This window comes from Sminthopsis crassicaudata, chromosome 4, assembly GCF_048593235.1.
Source record: "Sminthopsis crassicaudata isolate SCR6 chromosome 4, ASM4859323v1, whole genome shotgun sequence".
NCBI lineage: Eukaryota > Metazoa > Chordata > Mammalia > Dasyuromorphia > Dasyuridae > Sminthopsis > Sminthopsis crassicaudata.
This window is the reverse complement of record NC_133620.1, coordinates 44,265,009-44,280,621: the sequence shown is the minus strand read 5'-3', so window position 1 is coordinate 44,280,621 and position 15,613 is coordinate 44,265,009. Positions and strand designations below refer to the sequence as shown.

The window sequence follows — 15,613 nt, the reverse complement described above, 5'->3', positions numbered from 1 at the left end:
ATTTAATAACTTCTTAGATCAGATGTTTTTCCTGATTTGAATCTTGGAAGATGTCTAATGTCCAAATTTTGGAACCAAAACAAAAAAACCTTCAATAAACATAATTCACCAAACAATAAGCTTGAACATGTATTTTCATTTCAAATCAACACATATTAAGTAGTAGGTAGAAAACAGAAAGACCAAAGTTCAGGTTCTATATCAAAAACTTAGCTCTGTGGCCCAGTAAAGTCATTTAATTCCTCTGACTCAGTTTTCTTATTTGTAGCATGAGGTAGTTAGACTTATTGGTTTTCAAAATATCTTCTCATTATATATATATATACATATATATGTATATATATATATGATTCTATGATCCTACAAACATAGATTATGTGTAAAGTATCATAATAGATACACAATAGGGATTTACCATGAGGTAACATCATGAAGTGGAGGAAAGAACTTTGATACTTCAGTCACAGGACTTAAGTTAAATCCACTCTCATATTTACTCCAGTGGGGAACCCAAGTAAGTCAACCTAAGCCTTCATTTCAATAGATTGTGTATAAACAAGGAGTTTATATTCAGTGGCTTATAGGGCCCTTCCAGCTTTATGTTCCTATTTAATTTATGATCTTCACTAGGATATTCTCCCAAGTGGGATGTGAGATACACACAGATGACTGTAAAGGAGAGAGGAAAGATCTTCATGAAGTGTTCAAGGAAAATTTGAGGAGGTTGAGAATGCTTTAGGCTATGGGCCTCATTTGACTACTTTTCCAAAACGAATTCCAGTTTCTCAGAAATGTATTTTATTCATTTTTCAAGGCAATTTATCCAAAAAAGATTGGCTATATGCCATCATTTTCTTTTTTCACAATGGTAAAATGTTGTTTGGCAATTTTCTCAAGAAAAACTGTTTCTTTCATTATACCTTTAAAAAGAACATTTTGCTGTTGGACCAAAAAAAATTTCCCTGAGCCATACTTAAATATTAAGATGAAAGAATATTTTTGTAATTCATACATTTTAGTCAGTATTTTGACTTGGCCTTTCTCTTTTTAAACACCAGACGGGTTATTTTATTAGTATAAAGGACTCCGGGCGAGAAAATGCAGATTGGCATCTGTTCATTAATTTCCAAAGTTGCCTAGGACCCTGCGAAGTTGTGACTTGTCCAAGATCATACAACCAGTAGATATCAGAGGCAGTAATTGAACCTAGGTGTTCCTGACTGAAGAATCATTCTTCTATCTTCAGGTGCAGTTCTTTGGCAAACTGTATTTCATGTTTGTTTATGAACATATTGAATTCAGTAACAGTGCTGAATACAACAAAGAATAGAGCAAAACAAACTTTAGGTCTTTCCCTGCCTACACATACACTGTTATCAGATTATGTCTTCATTGCCCAGATGTCTTGGAGAAGAAAGTTGTATTTTCTGCCCCCTCTCCCCCCAGTCTGTCTTGCCTACAGCATGTCAACTGGCAAATTCATAAAATGCGTTATATTTTCCATTGCATAGAGGTAAGTGCAAATAAGAAGAAAGGAAGGAAGGAAAGGAGAGAGAGGAGAGAGAGAGAGAGAGGAAGGAAGGAAGGAAGGAAGGAAGGAAGGAAGGAAGGAAGGAAGGAAGGAAGGAAGGAAGGAAGGAAGGAAGGAAGGAAGGAAGGAAGGAAGGAAGGAAGGAAGGAAGGAAGGAAGGAAGGAAGGAAGGAGGGAGGGAAGGAGGGCAATATGGAGTAGTGCTAGAAGTCAGTCTGGCTCCAAATTCTATTGTTCCAACATACCAGATTTAGATGAGATTTTGTGGCCAGGGTATTGGGCCTGGAATCAGGAAGATGAATTCAAATCTCATTTCGGTTATTTATTAGGTGTGTAATTCTAGACAAATCACTCGACCTCTGTTTCCATTTCTTCAACTGTGAATAATAATATTGTGAGTTGTTGTAGCTGTTGAGTTCAAGGGGACCCCAAAATTTTGAGGTTCCAGATCAGTTTTGCAAAATGTCTCAAAAGAATTTTCAGGCTCCGACCCATCTCCAAGTCATGGAGCAAAGTTTATTGTAATTGTAATGTCAATTAAAAAGGACTAAGCTCCAAAAGAAGTTAACAAAGAATCAGGGATAAGAAAGTAAATTTTTAGAGAAAAGTTAGAGAAATCATGTCACTGATATGTTGATTTTATGGCTTATAGGTGGAATTGAGTGGTCTGGTTCTGACTTTATGTCCGGTTCAGTACCCATAATTTTCTATGCAGAGCTCATAGAGGAACCTTCTGAAGGCATAGTTTTAGGCCTGAAATGTCATTAGGTCAAGTGATGATAATTTTGTTCTGAGCTTGCATCAACTTTAAGCATCTCATTATTGTTGTTCATTTGTCTCAGAAACCCTGTTTTAATGGATTAACAGGCTGTTATCTGAAAGCAATAGTATTGGTGGCCTTAGCAAACTGATCTGATAGAGTAAACTGGGGCAGGATAGCCTAAGGGAAGAAAAAGATCATTTCTAACTACATCACTCCCAAGGCCAGGAGGCTTTAGGGTTATTGCCAGTTTCAACTTCCCTAGGAGCTGCACCATATCTTAGCAAATGAGATATTTATAAAGTGCTTAGCATGGTTCCTGTCACATAGTAGGTCTTTAATAAATATTTGTTTCCTTCCTCCTTTCAGAGACTTCAGGCAGCTCTCTAAGACTAGAATTACAGATGGGTTCTAGCTCATTAAGAGGGGAAGTTTCCATACTGGGAATTCCTTATAGTTAGACTAGAACGGGAAAGGCCTTTACAAGTTTTTTTTTTTTTTTTTTTTTTTTTGTTTTGTTTTGTTTTGTTTTGTTTTTTTTGTTAAAACTTTACATTTTACATTTTACAATTGAATAACCCAAGGCTTAGAGGGAGTAAAAAAAACTTAGCAAAGTCACCCATGTAAAGAAAGAACTAGTATGACATCAAGTTTAATACTCCAAATGCAGTGTTCTTTCAAGGTAACAACACTCCATTTCTCTCCCCTCAAAAAAAAAAAATCCAATTTGAACCTAATTTTTACACTTTTCAACATTTCTGACTAAAAAATTTTTTTAGCATTTGTCTCTTCATTTGGCTCACTGTCAGAAACCCCTATTCTAATAGCTCAACTAGGGAAAAGTCACAGAGCAACCTCCAGGTTCTTTTCTCAACTTAACTGAGAATCAAAAACAAAAGTCTTCACTAGAAAATTGAAATGGAGACACTGTGACAATTCTTCAGCAAAACCAGACCAAATTTACCCTTTATGATGAAACGCCAAATAATTCAAATTCTTCTGATTTCATTGCTAAATAGAACATATTTCAGCACCTTCTTAATCTTTCCATCTCAGATCTTCTCTCCTCAAATCACAAGGAAGTATAATTTTTGCAGGTTACTTGGTACTAATCATGGCCGCTAAAAATAGGGTGTTATATAAAAGTATCACATGTTAATATTTGTGTGTTAGTGAGCATTTGCATGTTAAGACTTCAGTTGGTTTGCTTTTTTAATAATTCTATCAATTATTTGAATTTGTAAGGGAAGCAAACCATCAAAAAAGCAGTCGAGGCAGATTAATTGCTTATCACGTCCTTATTCCCTTTTCAAACAGTGTTGAACTATATGTTTAACATAGACTCAAGGTGCTAAAAATGGATTTGACTTCAGGAAATAAATGACACAGGGTATTATATTTTAAGGACCATTAAAACCCTGAAATTTCATAGTGGCTTAGCAAACAACCTGTCATTTAGCCTAGATAGTTTTGTAATGGTGAGGCAGTGGGGAAATTCCGTGTTCAATGGCCCTCCCACTTTCACATCTTCAGATAGAATGCAGCATTTTTATTATAAAAAGCAATGGCCTAGGAACCTGCAGATGTAGGGATTAATCCCAGTTCTACCACTGGTTACATGTATGACTTGGGCCAAGTCCATTAACCCCCATGTGCCTACATTTCCTCATCTAAAAAAACAAACAAACAAACAAACAAAAAAAAAAAAAACTGGACTATTAAAATGAGCTAAGACTAGAAGAGTACAAAGAACCCTGGTACTGGTACTGGGTTCACATCCTACCACTGACTTTGATGGCCTGTACCATTTTAGACAGGCAAGTCAATTTTTTCTCTGGGATCTAGTATACTCAACTGTGAAATGGGATAGAGTTGAGTTAAATGGGCTCTGAGTATCCTTCCAGAGTCCAATGTAAATTGCCAGCTTATAAGCAGTCTTTTAGGGTTTCCAGAGATTGTTACTAGATTTTTAAGGTCTCTTCTAGTTCTAAAGTTCTATGAATCTATGTTTTTTAGAAAGGGAAAGAGGAGTCAAGGAATGGAGATAAATATCTCCTCTCACTGAACTATATTAAGAAGTATTTGGAGATATTATCAGGATGGATGCCATATGAATAACATAGAATTCACTTGCTTTACCCAAAGCTTCAAATATCTGTCTCTGACTTTATGAAGGACCAGCCTAATTGGGGCATTTCATAGTGAGATTCTCAAAACATCCTTGCTGCTGCCAAGGTCATTCAAGAATATCATAATCGATGGTAATGGAGTCCTTCATATTATGTTTATGAATAGTTACAAGGAGAAGCTAGAAAAGATAGGAAAAGCTTTTTTTAAATCAATTTTAAGAAATCAAAACTTAAGGTGGATAATAACTGTGATGTTATCCAATGGCTTTTCTTGCGAAGCTTATTACTTAATCACCTTTCTACCTTATTCTTTTGTGTATGTTTTTTTTTCCTACCTTGCATATAGTTCCTAGTAAGCTAATAAGACCAATATGAGTAGATTATAGAACCAATAAGTCTGTTATTCCATAAAGATAATCAGATACCAAATTCTAAAATAATGGTAGATATCCCTCCTATAATATATAAGAATTTATTCAAATAAAAAAATACTCAAAAAAAAAATCTGTTTGTACCATGAATCCCAAGAAGTAAAGTTTATAAGGACGCTCTCATTTTTAACTAACCAAAGGGAAGAGTTCATCTTTTTTTGTTGTTTTTGTTCTCTCGAAGTAAGCCTGTGCATTTTTTTCCCAAAGTAATGCATACTTTCATGGTAAGCTTTTTTTTCCCCTTAAACACAATTTACATATGGCACCGGGAGAGAGATGTCTTAGAAAATCATAAAGTGGTTCTGCTTGTAAAAGCAATGTCCTTTCTTGTTAATGCCAAGAATGCTTTTCCCAAAACGCTCATTCTCTGCTCAAGACACTGGATCCGCTAATGAGGAAAACACGGCAAGTACCTCCGCTGAATGTTTCCTTTTGTTTATCTACAGGGAGTTCATGCTGTAATGGGAAGGATCCCTGAGTATCAATGAGTCTGAAAGTATTCTATTTCTGCCAAGAGTAAAGTTGTAAAGCTTCGGGTGCCAACAGCTTAAATTAATCGAGAATCAAGCAAAAGGAACTTGGGTGTCTTGACGAGCTGGGGGGACCAAATTGTTTCCATTGTCTCCTTTCATAAGATACATTCCCCATCATTTGCATGAGCCCTCTGCTCTGTCTAGTTTTAGTGTCAATGGCTGGCATCCCCCTAGGGGATGTGCAGTGAAATTGACAGAAATTGTGATCTTGGCACTTGGCAAAAAATAAAAAAATAAAAAAATTTAAAAATTAATGCAAGACTTCAACACTTTCAGCCAGTCTTCGTTCCCAAAGCAATTCTTACTGGCAACCCAATCCTTGAAAACCATCCGATGCCCAATACTAATGAGCATCTTCAGATGGATTTTACAAATAAGATACCGCATTAATTCAGCGTATAAATGGAGAGAATACCTTTGATGGCGAAAGGAAAAAATACACAACTACTCACATGACATTTAGGTTTCATGTATAAAACATAAATAGCATATGAACCCTCCCTCAGCAAGAGTTGCAGATTTTCCCCTTCCAAAGGGTGTTCTGAATATACATTTCAAGCATAATAGCCCATAAATAAAATAACGGTGCTTGCCAAAGTTATCCCCCCCCCATATAGAGCCTTTAGTCACTGCCCCGACTCTAATTTTCTCTTGAGATGCAATTTAAGAGCTTAAAAAATGTTTTTTAAAGACTTCCTATGAAATATGCAAGGTTGTGTGTGTGCATTTTTTTTATTTGTGTTTCTATATGGCCAACTTGCTCTGTTGTTATAAATACTGTATGTAAAATTACCAGATTGCCCTGCATTCCATTTTTACAGGGGATACTGCATCATTAAGCATTGAGAGAATATAATATAACTATTCAAACTGCTTAAAATATTTTGTAACCATAAATTATTATCCAAAAATATTTTTCAAGTAGATAAAAAGAGTTGTCAATTCTGCATAGTGAATGCCTCATAAGGGGCTCGTTTGTGGTTGAAAACTGAATAAAAGCAGTAAATTAAGACCAGACTTAACCATAGAGAAGCTATAATCCAGTGCAGATTTCCTTGGTGAATGAAGCATTGTTGTACGGATTTATCCTTCTTGCTTGTACAGTTAACCAGTCACATCTGTGGCCGGAGTGCTGTCTGTGTACATAGACGGCTGGGGTTCACCAGCCCCAAGGAGAGAAGCACGTGATCTGTTCACAACCAATGGAAAAATGCAAAATTCACTTCACCCACTATTGGGGGGCAGTCTTTTTGACTTTTAGAAGTCAAATGCTTGTAAACAGGAAAAAAGAGGGGCTCAGAAATGAGCAAGCACTTAAGAAAGTTCCTTTAAGCAGGTTTCCAGCACTTGGTAGGCCTCTGTACAGCATCTGGGCAGGATGAGTGTGAAAAGGATGTGTCAGGAGTGTCTGGGCCTTTCGAATATAATCCTGGCTGAGAAGTGCCTGAGATAGTCTTTGTAGAAGGAGCATCGCCTGTCATAAATATTCATCCTCAGGAATGTAAATAGCGAACAGATATATCAACTGTTGCTCTTTATGTTACCCAAGATTGTTGATTTTCCTGGATTGTTTGTCAGCAGGGTGAGTCATTAATGAAGGAGAAGGCCCAGGGAAGAATTGACAATGAATCAGTTTAGACTTCAAGTTGTTTATTTATCTTTGTGATTACACACCAATCAAGTGACTGATTTGCCTTTTGAAAGACCAACATAAAGAGCTCCAAATAAGTCTGCTTTCTGCTCCTCCTTTATTTCTTTCAGAACCCCACTTTTCCGGAGGAAGTTACTTTTGATTCTACTCCTGAAGGATTGTGTCTGCCCTGCAGGCTATGCAAAATATTACTGATTCTGAACCTGGAGGGAAAACTGTAAGTTCATAGACGTTCTCAAACTGTTTTCAATCATGGGGTATGGTCCTCCAGCTATATTCTAACTTATTTTAAGATGTTCAGTCAGATGCTTTTGTTTAAACACATATATACACAGAAGGAGAAAGAGAAACAGACATAGGACATTCACAGAGAACAAGAAAGCAAAAGAGAGAACAAGAGACAGAAAGAACTGGGAAAACACCCATTTAAAAAAAAATTATCAATACAGGGATAGAAAGTGAGAAATGGAAACCCAAAGAGATCAAATAAGAAAGAAAAGACTGGAAGGAAAGAGACAGACTGACAGACAAGCATTTATAATATGCTTACTACACGTCAGACACTGTGCTAAGTGCCAGAGGAAACAATCCCTAGTATGAAAGACAGAGAGACAGAGAGAAAGAAGAAAAAATAATAAGAGAATACGAGAGAAACAGAGAAGTAGAGAGACAGAGACAGAGAGAAAAACAGACACAAGTAGAGAAACAAATAGTGACAGAGAAACAGAGACAGAGAAATATGGGAAGGGAAGGAGGGAGATGATATGTAGACATAGTTGGGAAACAGTTTGCAATAAAGAGGAAATCTTTTTTACTTATTTAACCAATTTGGAAATCAATTTTCAAAAGGACTCTACCCCTTATGAAAGTATTAGTGCTCGTTAAGATTTTTCTGTACCCTTTCAGTCAAATATGACTGTAAATATGAACATGCACATATGTGTTCTCCATATTTTATATGCTTATATGTAGATATAGAGATGTATTCTTCTACCTCTTGGAACTTGAGGGTTTCTTCTCTTTGAAAGAGAAATTAACCCGGGCCAGAAAGGGAGCCAGGTTAACTAAGCTGTAAACTACTCTCTTAGGTAGAGAAAATGATCATTAGGCTTGAAAGAAGTTCAGACCTTTTTACACCTATAAAGGGCTCCCAGTAAAGCATAAGCCCTCCCAAATACACACTAGATTAGATTCGCTCTCTGAAATTTCAGAATTCCAATGCTCCTTTCCACTTAATTATGAGAAACGTAGCCTCATTATCCACATTGTTCCTTTTTGAAGTAATCTGTTTCTGAGGCAACCGAGTTCTTAAACTCCTTGACACTTCAGGTTAATTCATCTAATCGGCATCCTCTGTCAAAAGCTTTTGTCACTATCCATCTCTACCAGCTTAGGTAAAAGAGGGCACCATGTTAGTCATACTTATATGTTTGACTCAAGTGCAAGCATTACATTAAACACATGGATTTCCCATTGATTTTCTGTGATGCAATACTCCGGACCCAGGATACTGTCTTTCCTTAATCAGACACCAGTATTTACGTGGTTCTTGTTTTCTCTCACTTGGGGACTTTGGGCCAAAGCTTGGCCAAGATCAGTCCCCAGTAGCCAATGGGCATTTAGTGCATTGAAAGAAAGTGTTTGTTGTAGCTTTTTGCTTTTTTGAATAAATTTCCTGGTTGGTGAAAAGTTATCCCGAGCAGATGAATGATAAGGCTTGTGGGCTTCTTTTTCTTATGTGCCCACTGTGACATGTGACGGAAAAGAGGCAAGTGGGATTTCTTCTCTGAACAGGGTTCATTAGAGTTTGTGAGTAATTTTGTGTTGTACAGCATGTTATATGTTGTGAAAAGGTCATGAAGCCACTTGCTGAAACGCATCAAAAAATGTGAGGGTGAGAGGTGAGATTCCCTTTGTTGCAAGTGCTGAGAAATAATCATTTAAAGGTCAGTTGCACTCAAAAAAAGGAACATTTGTTTAATAAGTAACTCGTTTTGGGATATGCTGCACTTTTAAAGGTTACGTGGTAGTCCAATTTGCCAGTGATATCAGCAAGAACTATTCCAAAAGTCAGGGGTCCTATTTTTTAAAAATCCTTAGCAAAATGCAGAGCCTCCATTTACCCCAATATCTCTCAGCTCATGGCAGACAGAGTGTAAACCATTTATAGCACATTTTTGTGGAAACATTTCTTCGTATGGATTCCCTTAGTGTTCAGGCATTCATAAAATCTACTACAACTAACAACTAGTTAAGGACATGTGTACCTATATCTTTGGTGGATTCAGACTCATGATTTCAATAACATAAGGGGATTGTGGAGAGGAGATGGTCTAAGAGGTTTGCCCAGGGCCACTGAAAAGTTAAATGGCTTCCATAGCCAGTATGTGTCACAAGTGGTCTCCTACCTAGATTATTTCCACTCACTTCTTTTCCCCACGCCTCCATGGTGCTTCTCAATGTACCAGTTTAGGGCAAAAGAGGGAACAGATTATATTTTAAAGCTTTAAATGAATTAGCATCTTCTTTTCCTGACTAGAGACAATGAATATGTATATGCATATGCATAAATACATGTCAGAAGCAGTTTCCCCTACAGGGTGAAGGGGCAGCCTCAGAGTTAGAGAGACCTAGCTCCACATTCTATTTCTGTCACATACTAGCTTTGTGACCCTGGGCAAAACCTAGAATTTCAGGACACTCCAAAGTGTCCCAAAAGTCTTAGTTCCAAAACAGAGTCTCTTAATAATTTGTATACAAGTTAAACTGCAATGGTTGAGTTGAACCACCATATTGGAAGTTTTTGGGGTTTGGGTTTTTTTTTAATCAACCTAAGTTTCAAGTGATAAGTAATAAGTGGAAAAAGTTCATATCTGACACTAGCTTTATGACCCTGAGCAAGACCTAGAACTTAAGGACATACCAGAGTGTCCCAAAAAATCTTAGTTCCAAAACAGAATCTCTTAATAATTTGTATACAAGTTAAACTGCAATGGTTGAGTTGAACTATCATATTGGAAGTTTTGGGTTTTGGGGTTTTTTTATCAACCTAAGTGTCAAGTGATAAGTAATAAGTGGGAAAAGTTCATATCTGACACTAGCTTTGTGACCCTGAGCAAAACTTAGAACTTAAGGATATACCAAAAATCTTAGTTCCAAAATAGTCTCTTAATAATTTGTATACAAGTTAATTTGCGATGGTTGAGTGAATCACCACACTGGAAGTTCTTTTATCACCCCAAGTGACACGAGATGAGTGGAAAAAGTTCCATTTCTGACACATACTAGCTTTGTGACCCTGGGCAAAACCTAGACCTTCAGGACACACCAGAGTGTCCCAAAAGTCTTAGTTCCAAAATAAGGTCTCTATATAATCTGTATACAAGTGTGGAGTGAGTCATTACACTGGAAGTTCCTTTATCAATCAGTTCACTAAGTGATAAGTGACAGATTGAGACACAGAGAATATTGACTTGAGATTTCATTTTTCTCAAGAATTCCCAGTAAATGAGTGAATTCTCCCTATTGCCAATGTCGATGGGCAACTTCTCTGTAATGTATGGTTTGACTAGGACCTGAGACATTAAGGAACTTTTCTAGGGTGACTCAGCTATTACGTGTCAAAGGCAGAAGCTGAATCCGGGCCCTCATTATTAGTTATCTGTTCATTTTACATATTTCCATTCATGTATGTATATACATAGGCGCTGAATCCGGGCCCTCATTATTAATTATCTGTTCATTTTACATATTTCCATTCATGTATGTATATACATAGGCGCTGAATCTGGGCCCTCTTTATTAATTATCTGTTCGTTTTACATATTTCCATTCATGTATGTATATACATAGGCGCTGAATCTGGGCCCTCATTATTAATTATCTGTTCATTTTACATATTTCCATTCATATATGTATATACATAGGTGCTGAATCCAGGCCCTCATTAATAATTCCTGTTCATTTTACATATTTCCATTCATGTATGTATATACATAGGCACTGAATCTGGGCCCTCATTATTAATTATCTGTTCATTTTACATATTTCCATTCATGTATGTATATACATAGGCGCTGAATCCAGGCCCTCATTAATAATTCCTGTTCATTTTACATATTTCCATTCATGTATGTATATACATAGGCGCTGAATCCGGGCCCTCATTAATAATTCCTGTTCATTTTACATATTTCCATTCATGTATGTATATACATAGGCGCTGAATCTGGGCCCTCATTATTAATTATCTGTTCGTTTTACATATTTCCATTCATGTATGTATATACATAGGCGCTGAATCTGGGCCCTCATTATTAATTATCTGTTCATTTTAATATTTCCATTCATGTATGTATATACATAGGCGCTGAATCCGGGCCCTCATTATTAATTATCTGTTCATTTTAATATTTCCATTCATGTATGTATATACATAGGCGCTGAATCTGGGCCCTCATTATTAATTATCTGTTCATTTTAATATTTCCATTCATGTATGTATATACATAGGCGCTGAATCCAGGCCCTCATTAATAATTTCTGTTCATTTTACATATTTCCATTCATGTATGTATATACATAGGCGCTGAATCTGGGCCCTCATTAATAATTCCTGTTCATTTTACATATTTCCATTCATGTATGTATATACATAGGCGCTGAATCCAGGCCCTCATTAATAATTTCTGTTCATTTTACATATTTCCATTCATGTATGTATATACATAGGCGCTGAATCTGGGCCCTCATTAATAATTCCTGTTCATTTTACATATTTCCATTCATGTATGTATATATATATAGGCTCTGAATCTAGGCCCTCATTATTAATTATCTGTTCATTTTACATATTTCCATTCATGTATGTATATACATAGGCGCTGAATCTGGGCCCTCATTAATAATTCCTGTTCATTTTACATGTTCCTATTCATGTATGTATATATATATAGGCACTGAATCTGGGCCCTCATTATTAATTATCTGTTCATTTTACATATTTCCATTCATGTATGTATATACATAGGCGCTGAATCCGGGCCCTCATTATTAATTATCTGTTCATTTTACATATTTCCATTCATGTATGTATATACATAGGCGCTGAATCCGGGCCCTCATTATTAATTATCTGTTCATTTTACATATTTCCATTCATGTATGTATATACATAGGCGCTGAATCTGGGCCCTCATTAATAATTCCTGTTCATTTTACATGTTCCTATTCATGTATATACATACATCTATACACACATAAACATATAGATTATAGTTCATATATGATTCCTTCTACTTTTCTTTGTTACAATGCTATCAGTTTTAAGAAAATGCCAAGAGACATAGCTTGAAAGATTTCTCACTGTGCACAACGTGCTATTTTGTATACAAACAACTACACGATAGAAAATCCCACTCAGCTGTCTAAATGAAAAATTATCTATTTCTTTCCTACCTCCTTTCCCTCTCCCACCAAACTCCCTCCCTTTACCCTCTTTCTCCTAACTGTGACAGCCTGTCAGTGGGTAGACAGGATTATAGCCCCGACATGTAAACAAAAGAGCAGTAATAATATTAGTGATACATGTGAAAGTCTATTAACATCCAAAGGATTCTACCCACCCCCCAAGTTCTTAGGGATATGGAAGAGGAATAATAGTTTATTTAATATAATCCTTGGATTATTAAATGGTTTTTGCCTGTGGGGGATCGATATGCTGCAAATCAGGCTTTGTCCACTTAATATTTTATTCTCTCCTCTACGAATAGTGTTTCAAAGTGGCATTCATTTTCTCAGAAAGACTGTCTACTCATTTAGAAAGTACAGCAGAACAACAGAAAACAAATCTCTCAAAACCCTTTTTCTCTTAAAAAAAAGTGCCCTTTCCCACCAGCTACTTCAGTGGCCGATTTTGGTGGGATGCTAATATTGGTTTCTCAGGACCTGAGGCCGGGCAGCTGTCCAAGGCAGGCCTTCCAGGGAGCATCTCTGCAGAATTAAAACAGTCTCCTTCATCTAGGTATGGTGCTATTGACCATTCAGAAACTGGAAAGTGCCTCTTCTTCTCCTTCCTCAAATATGTCAGGGAGAAATGGGCAATATCCCTATGTACATAAAGCGTTCACAAATTAGGAAGGAACCTCTCACATTTATTTCTAGGGAGTTTGTTGCACAGTCCAGGCATCCCCTTCATGTGTCTTGCTTTTCGTTTGAAAGAGGGCAAAATCTATTTCCTGGGCAATTTTGCACAGCAAAGATATTCATACTTTGGGGTTTAATTGTATCCTGTGTTTAAATACACTGTGGGTGAAACCCTAGACCTCTGCTTAATTGCTGTGAGAAAATAGCCTGATTTCTCCGAGATTAGGCACACGCTTATGTATACTCTGACCCAAGAGTGCCTCCTTCAGAATTAATCTTCTAAGGTAGAGGGATTTGCTTTTGTACTGGCAGCCTCACCATTCAGGACAAATGGGGCCTAAGAAACTCACCTCCCCCTCCATCCCTCTCTGAGATTGTCAGGATCTTTTTTCCCCCTTCAACTATTCACTCCACACATCTCTTGTCCGGCTGCTTATTAGCAAATAAACCTTAAAAGTAGGCAGGAAGACCAGTTTTAATGGCCTCTTTTAATTAGTGTGCTTTGAAATTTAAATAGGATGCCCTAGAACTGGAATTGTTACTTTAAAAAAAAAAAAAAAAAACTTTTCATTTTTCCTAATGAAACAGAAAAGCATTGGACAACAACTCCATTTGAGCCTAAGGACACAAGCCCTGGCAAAAAGGCCAACACATTCATATTTATTTAAAATTTCTTTCTGCAGCTGTATTTTGTTGGGTCCAGCTGATGCATGAAAGGCCCCCTCCTCCTTTTTTTCCCCCTTCCCGTCAACAACATAACGATTGTTTTGGTAAGATGTAACAGAGTGTTCTGGTTTTAAAATATTTATATTAATCAAAGCTAGTGCTGTTTATATTTTTTGGCAAGGGGGCTTTTCTCACAAAGTTAGGCACTTCCATTTAACTAAACACAATGTGTTGAATGGCCTGTCGGCTAAACTTCGACATGGTGTGTATGGGTTGGTAAGAGACATGTCAAAGATGGGGAAGAAAAAGAAGTCATTTCTCTAGGCTGTGGGGTAAATGTGGATTAATAAATAAGTGAGCCCCAATTGCCAGATTTGTGGTTTTCCTAAGGGGGACATTCTTTCTTGCCAAGCTTTCCGCCAAAGCCTGAGAGTTTGTTCCCTTGCCCTTCCCACTAAATCCCCACTCAAGTTTGTCTTTGAGGTTCCATGCTCAATTTTCCACAGGGCATTGAAAAGCAAAACCTTAAAAAAAATGGAAGAAGAAAGATTAATACATCAGAGCCAGGAACGGACAACACCATTTGAATTTTGTTGTTCTTTAGACTTGTATTTCAAGATTTTTAAAATGCCATTTCATTAATTTAATAATTGCAAGATAATTTCCATGTTATTTGCTTGTCTTCTTTTAAACATGTGAGCAAAAACAAACTACAATTAAGACTTTCATTCTTTCTTCTTTCTCTTCTTCTTTCCCTCTTTCCTTCTTCCCTCCTTCCCTCTCTCCTTTCTTTATTTCTTTTTTTCTTTCTTTATTTTTCTTCCTTCACTCTTTCCTTTCTTCCTTTCCTTCCTTCTTCCTTCCTTTCTTCTCTTCCTCCTTCCTTCCTTCCTTTTTTTCTTTTTCCTTCTTTCTTTTTTCTTTTTGTTTCTTTTTTCCCTTTCTTCCTTCTTCCTTCCTTCCTTCCTCCTTCCTTTTTTTTGTCATTCGTGACAACAAAGCCTTTAACTATTTTTCCAACAATAAGCTTCAGTTGGCTGATATGAGACTACATGGCCTAGACCCTCAGGAGGGAAATGCCGTCTTCATTAACAATTTCTTTTTACAGCAAGCTTACAGCGAGCCAGGCTTGGTTAAAAATCATACACAGATGAAATCATTTCTTTGTACTTTGGTGCCTTCCTGACAATTCTATGACTCTAATACTCCATGAGCTACATCTGGGGCATTAGTGGATAGTCTATTTTTATTTTATTTTTGGTAATTTTCATTCAGGAGTCCCAATGAAACCTCTTCTTCGTATCTCCAGGAATAATCCAAAACACATTGGCATGGGGGCAAGCCAGGGAGGGTGGGTCCGAAGCACTGACACAGACATTTCAACATGGGATCAGCTGCGGGAGGCCGGGGCTCTCTTCTTGAGGAGGGGGAGGGTGCGAACATCTTTGACAAACAGGAAGCCTTAGTCTGTATTACACACAGAAAGGCTAGTGGGGCCGCCAGGGAAGCAGGCTCTGCCAGCATCCCAGCTCCTTGCCTGATTTTGGTTAAGCTCGGTGTCACTCTTGGCCGCTGGCTGGTTCTCAGGAAAAATATTCCCTGCCAGCATTTGCAATGGTGACATGTGGTGGCTTTTGCTTTGCCCCTCTGTTTGACTGAAGAATGACAAGTCCCGTGATAGCTCCCGGTCCCTATTTTTTCCTATGGTTAATTCATGGCTGGGACAGGCTGACTCGTACGTCGGGCCTTTGTCAGGATAGCTTCCTCA

At 37.2% G+C, this 15,613-nt stretch overlaps 1 protein-coding gene across 2 annotated transcripts in view; it reads left to right on the top strand.

The window, feature by feature from the left end:
- Positions 1-15,613, top strand: part of ADGRL2 (adhesion G protein-coupled receptor L2) — an 809,217-nt gene that overhangs the window by 349,947 nt on the left and 443,657 nt on the right. For both annotated transcript variants that reach the window (XM_074266407.1, XM_074266405.1), the window contains exon 3: positions 7,146-7,252. The gene's annotated coding sequence lies outside the window, so the exon portion shown is untranslated. The remainder of the gene's footprint in view (positions 1-7,145; positions 7,253-15,613) is intronic.